The following is a 16055-nucleotide window of genomic DNA, read 5'->3' as shown; positions in this document are numbered from 1 at the left end:
AGTTTTGGCCTTCTGGTATCTCCAGCTGGAAATTTACCCGCTGATCTGTGATCCTATTTGCTTAGTGATGCCCATGGGTCTACTCACTGCCCTTGCAACTCCCATCCTCTCCTATTCCTCTAGTTAAAATATATGTGGTGTGCTGAAAGGGTACAAGTGTACAAGGGTACAAGGGTACAAGGGTACAAGCAGATATATGGAGGGAAGTCTGGAAAGTTCTTTGCTTGGAGGGTTTATTGGGTTTTTAGACAGCCAGGTCTTGAAGAGGGCCACTTCCTAGCTAAACATGGTCCCTTGTTTCATATGATGACCAGGGGTGGGGTGAGGAAGACTTCATGGAAGAGGGCTTGAGGAGATATTCCTCTTTGTCAATCCTCTTACTATAGTTTGAATGTGTTCCCCAAAGTTCATGTGTTGGAAACTCAGTGTCTAATGTAATAGTGCTAAGAGTGGGGAGTTAAGTGGTGATGAATGAGTACTATCTTGCCTTTATGCCCCCCACCATTTTCAGCACAGCAAAGAAAGCACATACCAGGTGTCAAATCCCTTGATTTTGGACATCCCAGTCGCAAGAAACAGATCTATTTTTTTAAAGCATTCAATTTTAGGTACTTAGTTACAGCAGCACAAAAAGAACTAAGAAACTACCTCTCCCATCTCCTATCTATATTGTATCTCCTTAAGAGCATTTTCCTCATTCCAAGCCTATCTCAGAAAACTCTACCTTTACCCATGTAGTCAAAAGTCCTTCAAGACTCCTCCTAGGAAAGAAAAGACATCTAATTTTACATGACTGGGACTAATTTTGGACAGAGCTTTCTTGATGGTGACTATATTGAGAACAGGAGCAGGTTTTAGTCATCTTTGAATCTGGCACTCAGTACAAGTTTGTTCAGTGACAGCCTCACTTGTCAAGGCAAAGCCAGTCTTTGAAACAGAAGCCAGAAATCAAAGGCTGTCTACATCACAGCCCTTCTGTCTATTCTCCTATCCTGGTCAAATTGAGTGGTGGGAACTGTGCTAGGGGGAAAAAAAAATCCCTCCTACTGTTTAGGTACTTGGCTGCTTGACTATTTAGAGTTCTGAATGACCCCTTTCAAGGACTATCATACAACGCTTTGATCCATTAAATTTAGTTAGGTGAAGAGCTGGGGCTCTTCACCTAAGGTTTGGGAACCTTTCTGTGAGAGCAGGAATTGTTCTGTGTTTTCTAAGTCTCTTCATCCTAACAATTTCAAGCTATCCTTCTTGAAAATTTCCCCCTTCTCACAGTCTATGTGGGCCTCTTGCTGGGCTGAGACATTGCCTGTGGAAGTGAATTGCTTCTCACTATGGGATGTGTTAACATGACTGTGGAGCAGTAGAGTGGGGGGGAAGCATAAGCACCTGTGTGCATGGTCCTTTGGGGCTTTGATATGTTCACCTTTGACCAACAAAGGATGTGAGAGCCAGGAATTCTATTTCCCAGGCCACCCCTAACCACTTTGTCATTCTGGTGCATGCACAGACCCAGTCGCTCAAACAAAACTGAAGAGTTCCTGAAACAGAAGCGTGCCCAGACTCTTACGTGGTTGCTTCCTAGCTGAAACCAGTCATCAGAGCAGATGAGGAATAGGGACAAATTCCTATAGACAGCACAACCTGCTCGGATACACTTTTGGATTGGAAGATACTGGTTTTTGGAGCCTTCCAAGAGCAGACTTTGAGATGGGGACTTGGAGGAGGGTAATTTATTTGGGAAGGATCCCAAGAATAACAAAACATAGTATTGAGTAAGGAAGGGCAAGAAGCCAATAGTACTAAAGTATGTGGATTAGCTAGTTATTGCTGTGGGCACCTGGTGTCTTGTTGGAAACCCACTAAGCAACCTTAGGGGAACAGCCTTCAACCTTGTCTTCCTGGATCATAAGAAGGTTGGAGTGTTTATCTACTGACTTCAGTCTCCCCATTGCTCAGGGTTGACCATCAGGGAACTCTCAAGTTCCATCTGTGAAACCAAGCAAGCTGTCAGCTCAGCTCTTCTCCAGCTATTAGTTATACAGTTCCTACCATGGCTGCCATCCTTTGAAATGCCACCATCACCCCAATTTCTACCCTTCTTGATTTTGCTCACCCCATTGTGCCACCCCCTTGTCTCTGCTGGGTTCTCAGGTCTAAGCTTGAAAGAGGAAGTGAAATGGTACCTTTGTCTATAGCCCATTCTAGGAAAAAGGAAGTCTAGCGGTCTTCTTCTTCTACTTCAACCTATCCAGTTTACCCAATGAGCTTTCAACCACTATCACCTTATTACAAAACAAAGGAAGGAAAAGAAAGGACAAGGAAGCTTTCTGGTATGTTCCTTCAGCTGCTGAAGCACTTCATCTAGGCAGGCTGCCCTGGTTACTTTGGCTTTCTGCCTTTCCATCCTACATGATCAAAACTGGAACTTATCTGTCTATACACTCAGAGATTGGCTCAGGCAGTGACTGAGGGAAAAAACTTGGACTCTGCAGGGGAGCAGAGCCTCCACTGGGAGACACAGCTGCCATCCCATGCCTTTGGCTCTATTACTTGGCTTTTCTCACTTGCCTGTCTGTCATCCAAGGGACTCAAGGAAAGGGATCTCGAAGGACAGCTCTTCCTAATAAGAATTGGGATTTTCTAGGTTAAGACAGTGAATTGAATCTACGCATCCACTTTTGCTTCTAAATTATCATGAAAAGACATGAACTTTTGAGGACAGAGGACACAGGAAAACAAAACGATTTTGGAAGTGGGAAATAGAGGTGTGTGAAAATTGACCAAGAAGCTCCACAGAAGCTGAAACTCAGGGAAAGCTAAGAAGAGCATGGTTTTCATGAGGAGAAAAACAAAGCGGGGGAGGGATTGGTAATCTTAGATACCTCTGGATGAACAGCCAAAACTCTAAATAGCTGGGTGAAAGGATTTTTTTGGGTGGGGGGAGAAACAGTTAAGATCTTAGTTTAGTCTCCCACCCTTCGTACTGTAGGCATTTTCCTGCTTAGCAGAGGACTGGAGATTTACAGAGGTTCTCCAGCACAGCTGAGGACACGGCACCATGTAGAGAATTGGGGTACTAAGTCACTATTTCCTCCCTGCATGCTAGGTTCCTCAACTTCTTCTTTGCTCAGTTTCCAAATCACTAGCAGTCACCCTCTACTTCTCTTCTCTAAGATCTCTGACCAGCTAAAAAGGAAAGAATTAAGGATATTAGCATTAGAGATCCTAATACATCCCAAGCTCTGACTTCCCTTCAGTGAATCTTTGTGTTGACAAGCTTGACTCTCATTCTTGACTGTCTCATTCATTGACTGTCTTCTGTATTTTGCAATAGTAGGTCTTGAACCCAGAGTCTTATGCAAGCATTCTATTTCTGAACTACATCCCTGTTTTTGTTTGTTTGTTTTTGAAACAGGGTCTTACTATGTAGCTGAGGCTAGCCTCAAACTTTAGATCCTCCAGTCTCCAACTAATAAGAGCTGGGATTACAAGTGTGCACTAGCATACCGAGGGAGTCCTTTATTGTTAATCAACAGCAGACAGCTGAACTGATGTCTTCAGTTCCCTAGAAACAGAGGCTAAGATGGAGATTCAGGTGCACATAATTTACTAGCATTTGATAACCGGACTCACAACAACTTGGGCAGGACACCAACAACATCCAGTATATATTACCAGATATCTGAAGAAGACTGTTGACATGGAAGATAGAAAATAAATGACAACAAAACCAAAACAAAGCAACAATAAAAGTAAACAGAAATAAAAATGAACTTGGAAGACAGAAAGACCTATTGTCAAGATGATATTACACCCGTGAAGCAAGAATAAAGTACTATTTTAAGACAGAGAATAGAAGGAGCTTTAAAGTAAACACATGTATATACACTGTAGCAAAAATGAAAGTATATCAATAAAAGACTTGGAAGAAAGGTTGGACTATCTCACAGAAGATAGATCCAAATGATAAACCATGAAAAATTGGAAAGAAAAAATGAGGAATGTAGGATGAATAGGCCAGAAGGTTTGACAGCTGGTCTGGTTTGATAATTGTTCTTCCAGAAAGGGAAGGAAGTCATTGAATGAGATAATTCAAGAAAAATTTCCCAAACTGGGAAACATAAACTGCCAGTTGTAAGGGTCCATGATATGTCTAGTTTAATAGTTAAAAGAGGTCCCAGCAAGATACAATTACAAGTCCAAAATCCTGGGAATAAAAAGATTCTACAAGCTTCAGTGAAGAAAAGTAAGTCATATAAACAAATCTCAAGAATCAGAAGGACTTTAAATTTCTTATTATTGGGAATATTCCAGAAAAAAAGGAAGTTAAACTGTTAGAGTAATATCTTCAGAATTCTGAAGGAAAAAATTGTCTCAACCTAGAACTCTATACTGAATCAAATTGCCAATTAAGAAATAGATGGCTAGGCACTGATGGCTCACACCTGTAATCCTCACTACTCAGGAGGCTGAGATCTGAGGATCTTGGTTTGAAGCCAGCCCAGGCAGGAGAATCTGTGAGATTCTTATCTCCAATTAACCACAAGAAAACTAGAAGTGGAGCTATGGCTCAAAGTGGTAGAGTGCAAGCCTTAAGAAGAAAAGCTCAGAGACAGTACTCAAGCCCTGAGTTCAAGTCCCACAATTGACAAAAAAAAAAGAGTGAAGACAGTTTTAGATATGCACAATCTCATGCTTCCTTTTCTAGGAAGGAACTAAAGAATGTGTTTTGACAATCCAAGAGTATAAAGCAAAGAGAATGATCCAGGATGTAGGAAATGGGGATTACACACAGGGAAGAAGTATAGAGAATCTCCATGAGAGCCAACATAAGGTGAACCTATTGAGGCAGAGAAACTCCAAGAGATAAATATGTTAGAAAACCCTGATCACTAAGATAACTACTTTTCTTATGTTCTATTTATAACCAACTTTTCTTAGAGGTGCAGACTTTTAGGGATATATTGACTAAAAGACAAGATACCCAGTTACTATTGAAAGAGCACTGTCTTAATACTGTTGAGGGTTGAATTCCAAGTTCTATCATGAGGTAGCTATGGAACTTGGGAAAGTCATTTTCCTTCCATGAATCTTAGGTTCATCTTCTGTAAATGTTCAGATGGGCTAAGTGAATTGCATGTATCTTTAGACTCTCTATATCTCTGTTTTTGTAATATACAGGTCTATGGTATATGAGTTTTGAAAATGCATACTCGTATAACCACTTCTGTAGTCATGGGACAGAACAGTTTTATCACCCCAAAATATACTCTTTGCGATCTACTCTTGACATTTTCCCTCACTCCTGGCAACTACTGATCCCTTCGCCATCTGTAGTTTTACCTTTTCTAGAGCATCATATAGATGGGATCATGTAATGTGGGGCCTTTTGTGTCTGTGTTCTTTAACACAATTAGAACTGATCTTGTTTTCAGTTCTCCCCCAAAGCAGATGCTCATACAAGAATTCAAATGCAAATGACTTCTGTGGGAGGTGATCCTAGGAAGCACAGGATAGCAGAATGAAGGAGGGAGCCATGGATGGGAAGAGAAGTCCATTCAGATGTGCTGGCCAGTGAGTTACCACTGGGTGAAACAAGCTCAGTCTCCTGGGGACCTGGGAACCTCAGAGTTATCTTAACCCAAAGGGTGAAGCTGGGATATTTATTTACAGACTTTCTGTTCATAAATAGTTGAAGATAATTTGTTGGTACCTTCACATCTCCAGAATTCTGGTTTGCCTTGTGCATAGGCCACACAATGTTCCTCTGGCCAGAAAAGAAGGCCTTCAGGTAGAAGGGCAATGTAGCTTTCCATGTACAGAGGTAAATACCAAGGGTGATATGCGAGGGACTGACTGCATCAGCTGCTTCCTGCTTTTCCAGTGGAAGAGCAAAGGCCTCATATACTACAAAGCAGTTGCAGAGCCTTTGTGGGGGGCCTGAGAAGAATCCAGAGCCTCACTGGAAGAATTCTACTGTGGTTTACTGGCGTCAAATTTGCTTTGTAGCCATGGCTGAAATCAAGATCTTTCCTACCTCCACTTCTTAGGTGTTGGGATTACAGACTGTGCAGGTCATATGACCTTTTTCTTTTATTTGTTAGTCCTGGGACTTGAATTCAGGGCCTGGGCACTATCCCTGCACTTCTTTTGCTCAAGGCTAGCATTCTACCACTTGAACCACAGTGCCACTTCTGGCTTTTTCTGTTTATGTGGTGCTGAGCAATGGAACCCAGGGTTTCATGCATGCTAGGCAAGCACTCTATCACTATGCTTTATTCCTAGGCCCTGGAAGGATTCTAAGAATGGTGAGGCTTCATTTTGGAGCTGGGCAGGTCTCTGAGAGTAAACATTCTCCTGTCTGAGAGGGAAAAACAGAGCTAATCCCCCACTCTCTTCCATGCCACCTCTTTAATCCATCATTAAAGTCAACCCTCTGAGTGAACAGTAGCATTTTCATTCTCTAAAACAGGTTTGTCGTACTTAGGAAAAAAACCAACAAAAACCTTAGCTCTCTTCTAGCAAATTATTGGTGTAATGGATACACATTTCAACAGAAAAAGATGTAAATGACCAAAAATACCTTCTGATTTTCACTACTTAAATTGGACTCAGTTTCTATTGTTACTCCCATTCTGTGTTGATCTTACCTCAGACTGCCAATCGGAGCCCTATTTCTGTTTCTGGGAGGTCTCCACAGGTCTAGAGCATTGTAGATGGCCTTTAGTCTGTAATCATTGCTGGATACATCAGCATTAGCTGAGGTATTCTTTCTGTCTTTGGTGGTCAGTTCTCACAAGACCTCACAGACCCAATCTTTACCATGTTTGTAAGATTCCTTATAGGCTAGCAGTCTCTCACCTGATTTCTGTGTCCTTCTTGATACACAACACAATCTAAGGTATGATGGGCCCAAGCAACTTTGATTATCCAGAATATTCTATTTTTTTGGGGGGGGGTGCTGGGGCAAGTTATTCTGAAGTGTACACAGCTCATGTGGTTATTTTTATGCTTTGCTGACTCTTAGGAGTTGTGGCAAGGCTCTTCAACCTGTCACATGTGCACATAGCTATCACTATTGGAGGGTCTGACTGCCATCCTGAGCTCCATCCAGAGCTCTTTCTGCACTTGCATCTACTCTCATGTGACTTTCCTCATTATTTAGTTAGAGGGATTATTCCATTGCAGGCCTGGATGAATGCTTGCTGTCAAATACATTCTAAACAAGTTGTCTACAACTGCATTTTATCTTAGTTTCTAGTGAACTTCCTTCCTTCCATCCTTTCTTACCTCTCTCTTCCTGTCTTCAATACAAACACATTCTCTTGCCTTCCTCTTTCCTTTTTATAAGGTCCTGTTGTGGTTTGCACTACAGGCTTGGCTGCCAGTGGTGTAATCTTTAAGGGGTAGGGCTTAATGGGAGGAAATTAGGTAAGTAGGGACATTCCCTTGAAGGCGATTTTGGGACTCTGGGCCCCTTTCTGTCTCTCTCTTTGCTTTTTGAGTGCCATGAAACAAACATCCTTCCTCTACCACATGCTTTTATCATGATTTGCTGTGCCATGACTATGGACTTAGACCTCTAAAATAAATCTTTCCTTTTGTAAACTGATTGTCTCATGTATTTTGTCACAATAACAGAAAGCTAACTAACACAAGCCCCCATGATTGTATGGGACCAACTTAAATAATATTGAATAATCTCCCACCCTGAAGATCTTTAATTACCATCACATCCCAAAGTCCCTAATGCCATGTGGTATGGTAGATCCACAGGTTCTGGAGATTAGGATGTGGACATCTTGAAGGGTCATTATTCTGCCTGCCACAGTACTTGTGGTCAAGGTTCTGAATGGGCCATGGCTGACTAGAGGAAACCAGTGCTAGGGTCAGGGGGCGGGGGTGCTGGTTTTATCATAGCCTAAGAGATTACATGTAGAAATAAATCAAGTAAGAAATCTACATACTTCAGAGGTTATGGTATGTATGAATGTGTAGGAGGAAGGAGGTGGAGGAAATGGGATGAGGGTGATGGTGACAGCATCCTGGAAGGAACAGTAAGAAGACAGGTGGGGTGAGTCTCCCCAAGACCTGGCGCCAGAGGTGGGTGGGGCTGCAGAGAGGCCCAGTGAGGGTGGAACCCTTGAGTTGTACAAAGAAGAGTTTTAAAGGCTGCCAAGAATGTGCACTTGAAGTAAAACGGGAGGAAGGGAATGGGGCCCAGACCAGAGGTTGGGTGGTGCTTGTCTGGTTTTCAGAGAGAGAGAGAGAGAGAAAGAGAAAGAGAGAGAGAAAGAGAGAGAGAGCGGAGAGAGAGAATAGAGACAGTGAGAGAGAGAATAGAGACAGAGACACAAAGACAGAGAGGAGAGACAGAAAAACAGAGGGAAGAGAGAGGAAAGAAATAGAGGCGGGACAGAGATAGAGAGAAGAGAGAGGAGAGAAACAGAAAGAGGGAGTGTGCCAGGGCTCTATGAGCAGGGAGGGGAAAAGAAACAGAAACGAAGTTTGTTATGGGAAATGGGGCTGTGGTTTCATACTTGGCAATGAGTATAAATGCAAGCTCGGGTAACAAGTTGGGAAAGGGTTATAAATGTGGAGCTTCTAAAAAGCCTTTTGAGCTGGGCATGGGAGGCTTATGTCTGTAACTTTAGCCATTCAGGAAGCTGAGATCTGAGGATCCTGATTTAGAGAGTAAAGCTGGTAATAGAGGTGTGGCTCAAGTAGTGTGCTAGCCTTGAATGAAAAGCTAAGAGACAGCACCCAGGCTGAGTCCAAGCCCCATTAATGGTACACACACACACACACACACACACACACACACACACACACACACGTTTCTTTTTTAAAATGCTCTGTATGTACTACATGAGATTCACCTATTAATTTACTCCATGTTCTCAGCTCTGGAGACACTGGTAGTGAACAAATGAGGTGAGTGAATGGAACTTGGAAATTTGATGTGATCAAAAGGTAGGGAGTGTATTGTCCAGACAAGGCAGACTATGAGGTAGGTCTCTCAATGTTCTTTTCACCTGCTAAGGGAGCCTTGCCCAGTACCTGCTCTGGGGAGAAGCTTTGAAGCACACATTCCCAACTCTCCTCCTTCTGGTAGCCTTTCTCTCCTGCCTTCTTCCTCAATCCTTGTCTTCTTTGCCTTGGAGCTTAGAGAAGGCTAGAGAAAATGATCTGGCTTCTTTATTTTGCTTCTTTCTACCCTTTGACCTAGAATGAAAGGAAAAGATGAACATAGGATTACTGTAGGCCTGCACATGGATGAAAGAGGCTCAGGGCCAAGAGTGACTATTCAGCAAGGGTTGTGCAGATGTCACTAGCAGCCACACCTAGCAGCTAGGCTAGAGTTTGCCAGCCTCTAAGGGGGTCTGTGTGAGGCACCAACATTATCCTTTATAGTAAGCATGTGGAATAGCAGAAAATCTCAGACTCTGTAATAATCTCAGATAACTTCACACACCTTGTGGGTAAATCTCATACTTGAGCAAATTGGTATAAAATGTTGGAAAGGAGATTTAACTCAGGGCTAATCTGCATGCGTAAGGCCCTGAAGTCAATCCCTAGCATCAATAAGAAAAAAGATGCAAAACAAAAATGAAAGCAAAACAACAATCAAATTTGTAATATAGAGTGGAAGACATCCAGCGATTTCACCATCAGATGCAGACCCTAGAATAGTTAACGCACACAAGTACAACAATGCTTGCTGCAGCACAAGCTGAGATAGCAAAAACTGGAAATAAAGGAAGTGTCCATCTTATAGGAAGTTGGATACATTCAAATGATGGAATACAGCAGGTAAAATAAATGTTGTGGTAGGATTACCTTTAATGAGGTGAGCATAGTGTTGAATAAAAATATGCTGTAGAATTATATAAATACATATATAGTCATCTGTATAGAACTTAAAAATACAAGATACAATGGCATGAGTTCAGATATAACATATATGTTATATATATGAACATAAATGTTTTTGCACGTACACATGTATATATGCATGAATGTGTTATATAGATGTACTAATGTTTGTATATGTGTATATGTACACATATAATGAAAGTATAAGTGTATACTTGAAAATGCTAATTCTCAGTGTGAGAGTTGATACAGAATAGTGGGACTATGGCCAGATTGTTTGGATTTGTGTCCTAGTCTCTTTCTTACAAGCTTTATAAACATACATGTCACCACACCTCTTCAGGCTTCAGTGTTCCTCCTCCTCTTCCTCCTCCTCCTCTTCCTTTTGATGGTATTGGGGTTTGAACTCAGGGGCTGATGCTTGCTAGGTGGGCACTCTACCACTTGACTTATGCCTCTAGCCCTTGCAAGCTTCCGTTTTTCTTATGTGTCAAACGGGAATGGCAATTGTATTAGTCAGAATTTGGTACCTTAATGCCGTGTAATAAATAACCCTTAGGTTCAGCAAAGCCACAGATTGGCTGTGGCCCTGCTGGGCTGGGCTCCAGGCTTCAGGTAGTGTTCAGGCCTGCTTTATATTTCCACCAGCAACTGTGCAGGGTGTGTTCTTTATATGGCAGAGGTCACGGGCATTGGAGTGGCAAGCGGAAACACATGATGCTTTCATAAATCTTGAGCTCAGAACTGACATGTTGTTTCCACATTCCATTAGACAAACAAGTCACAAGTCAGTGGGGCGGGGCAGAAGAAGGAACAACTGAAGGTAAATCCCAGCATGGTAATGCTGACCTCCTAGGGCTGGTGGGAGGATTCAATGAATTAATGCACGTAAGGGCCTTGGGGCAGAGCTCAACACATAGCAGGTGCTATATTCTCATTATTCAGGAGAATAGTAAACGATTTAACTAACCTGTAAAAATTTCTTTTTTCCCCTTAAAAGTAAAAATCATAAATGAAGACGGAAGCCTCATACCAATGGGTTACTCCTACCTCCTCAAGAGGCTGAGACCCGAAGAATTACAGTTTAAAGCCATCTCAGATAAGTCTGCAAGACATCATTTCCAACTAACTAAGAAAGTGCTGGGCTGGAGGGCATGGTTCAAAGGCCAGCAGTAAGTAACAAACTGAGTGTGAGGCACCAAGTTCAAGCCCTGGCATAGGTGCGTGCGCGTGCGTGCGCGCGCGCACACACACAGAGTTAATATTTATTTTCAGGAGATAGCTTTAGAGATGGTTAGAAACTGGCTAGCTCCACTGGGAACAGGAGTTGTTGATGTGGAACAGACATAAAATCTTGCGAGTTTTGTGGAAGAGGAGCTAGGGGTATAGCTCAATGGTAGAGTGCCTAGCATGTAGGAAGCTCTGGATCCCATCCTGAGCACCTCAAGAAAGAGGAGGAGGTGGAGGAGAAGGAAGAGGAGCAGGTGGACGAGAAGGAGGAGGAAGAAGAGGAGTGGGGGGAGGAGGAGAAGATTGTTATTGTTGGAGCGTAATATTGAGGTATAGGGATAGGGATAGGATAGGAAAAACTGTACACTAAATCTCAGGGAGCCCTAACAGCTGTGTGAAAATGTTGAAAAAACTCAGCTATAGTATACAGAAAGCAGGGACTGTGTGAACCTCACTGCTTCCTGTGTCACTGGCACCACGACTTCTGGTACATAATGAATGCATGGGGAGGGAAGAAGAAAGAAGCACAGATGGAGACCGAGATCAGCAACAAAACTCGAGCTGGAATCATGAAATCCAGAAGAGCTTATTAAAGGGGAGGATGGAATGAACAATAGTGGCTACTGTGGCACTTTGGGCCCATCTTAGCTATTGGTTCTGGTGTCCTAGGGCAGAGAGGACAGACTTCCTGTTTCATGTGGTAGGCTTTGCCTCTGCCCCAGCTCTGAGCAGCAGAGCTGAATGGCCCAGTCCCACTGGCCCATCTCAATTGCATTACCCCCTTCTCTTCTTTTCCTCTTGGCTGAGTCTACCTCAAGTCTCCTCCTTCCTCCTAGATTCTGGAGGCAGATGGTAGGAGGAATGTACAGGGGCCTATATAGGGAGGAGGCTCTCTGGTCTCAGGAGAAGGTTCTTTGGTGCTTTCCTGCTTTGCCCTGAGCATTTCTGCTGAACCTCTGTGAAGGGCAGACGGCCAAAGACTGGGGAGTAGGTAGACTCATTTCCTTATAAATTACGTGGTAATTAGGGCGGGAGTTTCACATGTGGCTTTTTGCATAATCATATTATCAGGTAGTTGGCCCATTAGAGGGCTCATAAAGTCTTCGTTGCTCTGACTCACAGCATGAAACCTGAGGTGAGCCAACAGGGGAAACCTATAGCCCTGGGTAGATGCAGGTGGATGCTCTTTGGGGCCCAAATGTCTCAAAAATCTCAGGCTTTGGAATCAGTCTATTTGTGTTCAAGTCTTGCCAACCTGGAAGAGCTTGGGCAAGTTACTAGCCTTCTCTGAGCCTTTGTTTCCACCCCAGGGCAGAGGTAGTAGTTTAGGAGGATTTGCCTAGGGAAGAGCAGCTGGCAGTTTTGACAGATCCCCAAGAAAGACAGTACATGGGTGTGGCCACCAATCTCCAGAATGAGCCCTCATATTCCTTCAGAAATTGAGTAGAGGGCATTTGGGCAAATTGCTGGGCAGTGACTACGAAATTCTAGTAAAGTGATGCTCTTTTAGGGCTGCTATAACCAAGTGCCATGCTCTGGATGGTCGTAAACAGCAGAAATTTATCCTCATACTCTTCTAAAATCTGGAAGTCTCAAATCAAAGTGTTGGTAGGCAGGGCCATGCCCTCTCCCGAGCTCTAAGGTGGAGTCTTTTCCATGCCTCTTTCTGAGTTTCTGTGTCAGTAGCACTCCTTGGTGGAGTTTGGCTTGCAGCTGCACAATTCAGTCTCTGTCTCTGATTTCACATGCTATTCAGGTGTGTGTGACGGGCACATCAATGCCCCAATTGGATATCATTTCTCAGCTAGCATGGCCCTCCCTCAGCTGCTGCCAGGGTTACCCTTGAGACCACCCCTAATGATAAAGAGGGCTTGTGCAGAACCTAAGAACTTAAATCTCCTCCAATCCTAGCCTCCTAGCCTCCAGGGGTGGGCAATGAATGACAGAGCACACAAGTACACAGAGGTTTGGCCTCTTCCCTCCAGGGGCAACAATTGTATACCATTCATACTCCAGAGCTCCTATGAATCAGGCTGAAGCCACGTCTCTACTTACCATCTTCCCTGACCCTGCCCGGCTTTCCTCCTTGCCCCTCTCCAGAGACTGTTTCCTTGGTAACAACAGATCAGCACCCCAGGCTCTGAGTCTAGGAAATAGACACCTGCTAGTGCGAAATTGAACCACAGGCTTTGCTGGTGTTGAAGTCAGTTGCTCACTTAAGCCCTTCATGTTCCAGAGCTGGGTAGTAGGTTGATGGGACTGAATACCTCCTTGGAGGGAGGGAGTGCTTCATGTCTGAGTTGAAGGCAGGAGTCCCAGCCTTCAGGAAGTCTCTGGGTTTTTTACTCCTTGCTGCTACCAAACATAGCACTAGAAACAACTGGAGCCTCTACCTGGGCTTGGATGGGGGAAGTTGAAGGCTATCCCTCGTGCATGAGAAAGACTGTAAGTCTGTGAGTCCCACCCTCAGGCTTCTCAGAGTGGGAAGCCACCACTTCTGGAGCAGAAGACCAGATGTACAGTGGCAAAAATGTACTTGAGGTCCTGAGCTGCTCCCTTAATGAGAGCATGAGCCAAGCCCAAGCAAGCAATCAAGCAAGCAGTCTGGCTGCCTGGTCAGTGGGCTCCAGGACTAGGCTGCATTCTGGGGCCCCTACTCACAGCCTCTGCCTGTGGAGAGCTGAGTCACCATCCTGGAAAGGCTTCAGCAGGGTTTTTCCATAACTTGGGGGTTTGGAAGTCTTTCAGTCACGCCTGCTCTAGTTTAAATTTCGTCTGCAGCTTTGCATGTGGCCTCCAGCCCTCTCTGAGAAACAGCTGCTCAAGGACAGAAAAAGTGAAAGCCAGGGGCCACAGTAGGGGTGAGAGACTGGATCAGAACTGTCATAGGCATTGCTGAGGTGGCCATGGGGTGGAGAAAGGATCCTTGATGGCTCTCAAAGAACTTTCTAGACCACATGGCTGGAAAAGATAGCCAAAGATGCAGGGCATGGGTTGGCAGAGGCCTTGTCTCTTAATGAAAAGACACAGGGGCTGTTCTCTTTGATTAAAGCCCTGCAATGCTGCATTTTCTAGAAGGATAGAGGGAGAAGGTGAGGCTTTGGTGTTATACAGGTGTGACTAAAGACCTCTGTTCTGTTCTTACCCATTCTGTGATGCTGGGAAAGTCACTCAGAACCTCAGGGTCCTCAGTCACAAAATAGGTACTGAGCCCCATTGCACGGGTTTGCTGTCTGGGGTGGAGCGGGTCAGATGAAGAAAGTCGTCAGCCAGAGGCAGAGGCAGCCTTAGTAGGGGCAGGAATGCTAAAGAAAAGACTCAGATAACTGCACTGTGAAGGAACTAATATACTTTATTTGGTTTTGGTGTGGGTCCTGGGGCTTGAACTCAGGGTTTGGGTGCTGTCCTTGAGCTTTTGTTCAAGTCTAGTGCTCTACCACTTGAGCCACAGCACCACTTAAGGCTTTTTCTGAGTAGTTTATCAGAGATAAAAGTTTCATGGACTTTTCTGCCTGGGCTGACTTTGAGCCACGGTCCTCAGATCTCAGCCTCCTGAGTAGCTAGGATTACAGGCGTGAGCCACCAGCACATGGCAGAACTAATGTGCTTTCAACAGTGGTAGCAGATGTATTGCTCACCAACTCTGAGTTCAAGCCGATATTATTAGTTATAACCATGCACAATAAGCCTGTATAGAGCCTCCAGCTAGCTTTTGTTCAATGACAAAAGTTTGTACTGAGTTGCATAGAGTATTTCTACCATATTCACCCACCCCCCACAACCCTTTCCATTCCTCACCCACTCCAAACAGATCCTGTTTTAAGATTACTTCTGTAACTGTTTTAAGGTTACTTCTTTTTAAGGATCAGATTCTGCATATAAGAGAGAACATGAGATATTTGTCTTTTCCAATCTAACTTATCTCATTTAACACGACAATTTCTGGTTTATGCAAATGACATCATTTTGTTCTCCTTTATGCCTGAATAAGACTCCATTTTCTTTATCCAATTATTTGTTAATGAGGGCATAGGTTAATTCCATATTTTGGCTATTATGAATAGTGCTGCTATAAAAATGGGTGTGAAAGTATCTTGACTGTAAGTTGACTCATCTTCCTCCAGATAAATGTCCAGGAGTGGTAGACCAGGATCATATGGTAGTTCTATCTTTAGCTAGTTTTTTGTTTTAATTGGTTGTAGAGCTTGAATTCAGGTCCTGGGTGCTGTCCCTGAGCTCTTTTGCTCCAGGCTAGTGTTCTACCACTTTGAGCCATAGCACTACTTCTGGTTTTTGAGTGGTTAATTGGAGATAAGAGTCTTATGGGGACTTTTCTACCCAGGGTGGCTTTAAGCCATAATTCCCAGAACTCAGCCTCCTGAGTAGCTAGGAGTATAGGCATGAGCCACCAGTGCCTGGCTCTATCTTTAGTTTTAATGGAACCTCCATACTGATTTCTTTGGTGGACGCACTAGTTTATATTTCCAGTAATAATGTATAGTGGCCATGTTTTCTCACATCCTGCCAGCATTTGTTGTTGTTTACTTGCTCTTTTCTTTCTTCTATCTATCTATCTACCTATCCATCCATCCATCCTTCTTTCCTTCCTGCTTGGCTTTTTTTGTCTTTCTCATAGCTGGCACTCTTATCATTTGACTCATGCCTCCAGTTCTGGCTTTTGTCGATTTATTGGAGTCTTGTGGATTTGTCTGCCTAGGCTGGCTTTAAAACAAGATCCTCAGATCTCAACTTTCTCAGTAGCTAGGCTTATAGGTATGAACCACTGGCACCCAGTTGGTTTGTTTTCCTGGTGATTACCATTTTGAATAAGGTGAGTTTGATTTTTCAATGATATTATGATAGGCATTTCTTTTTTCTTTTTGCCAATCCTGGGGCTTGAACTAAGTGCCTGGGCACTGTCCTTGAACTTCTTTTTGCTCAAGGCTACC

This window comes from Perognathus longimembris, chromosome 6 (genome assembly GCF_023159225.1).
Source record: "Perognathus longimembris pacificus isolate PPM17 chromosome 6, ASM2315922v1, whole genome shotgun sequence".
In the NCBI taxonomy this organism is placed as follows: domain Eukaryota; kingdom Metazoa; phylum Chordata; class Mammalia; order Rodentia; family Heteromyidae; genus Perognathus; species Perognathus longimembris.
This window is presented reverse-complemented; position numbering follows the sequence as displayed.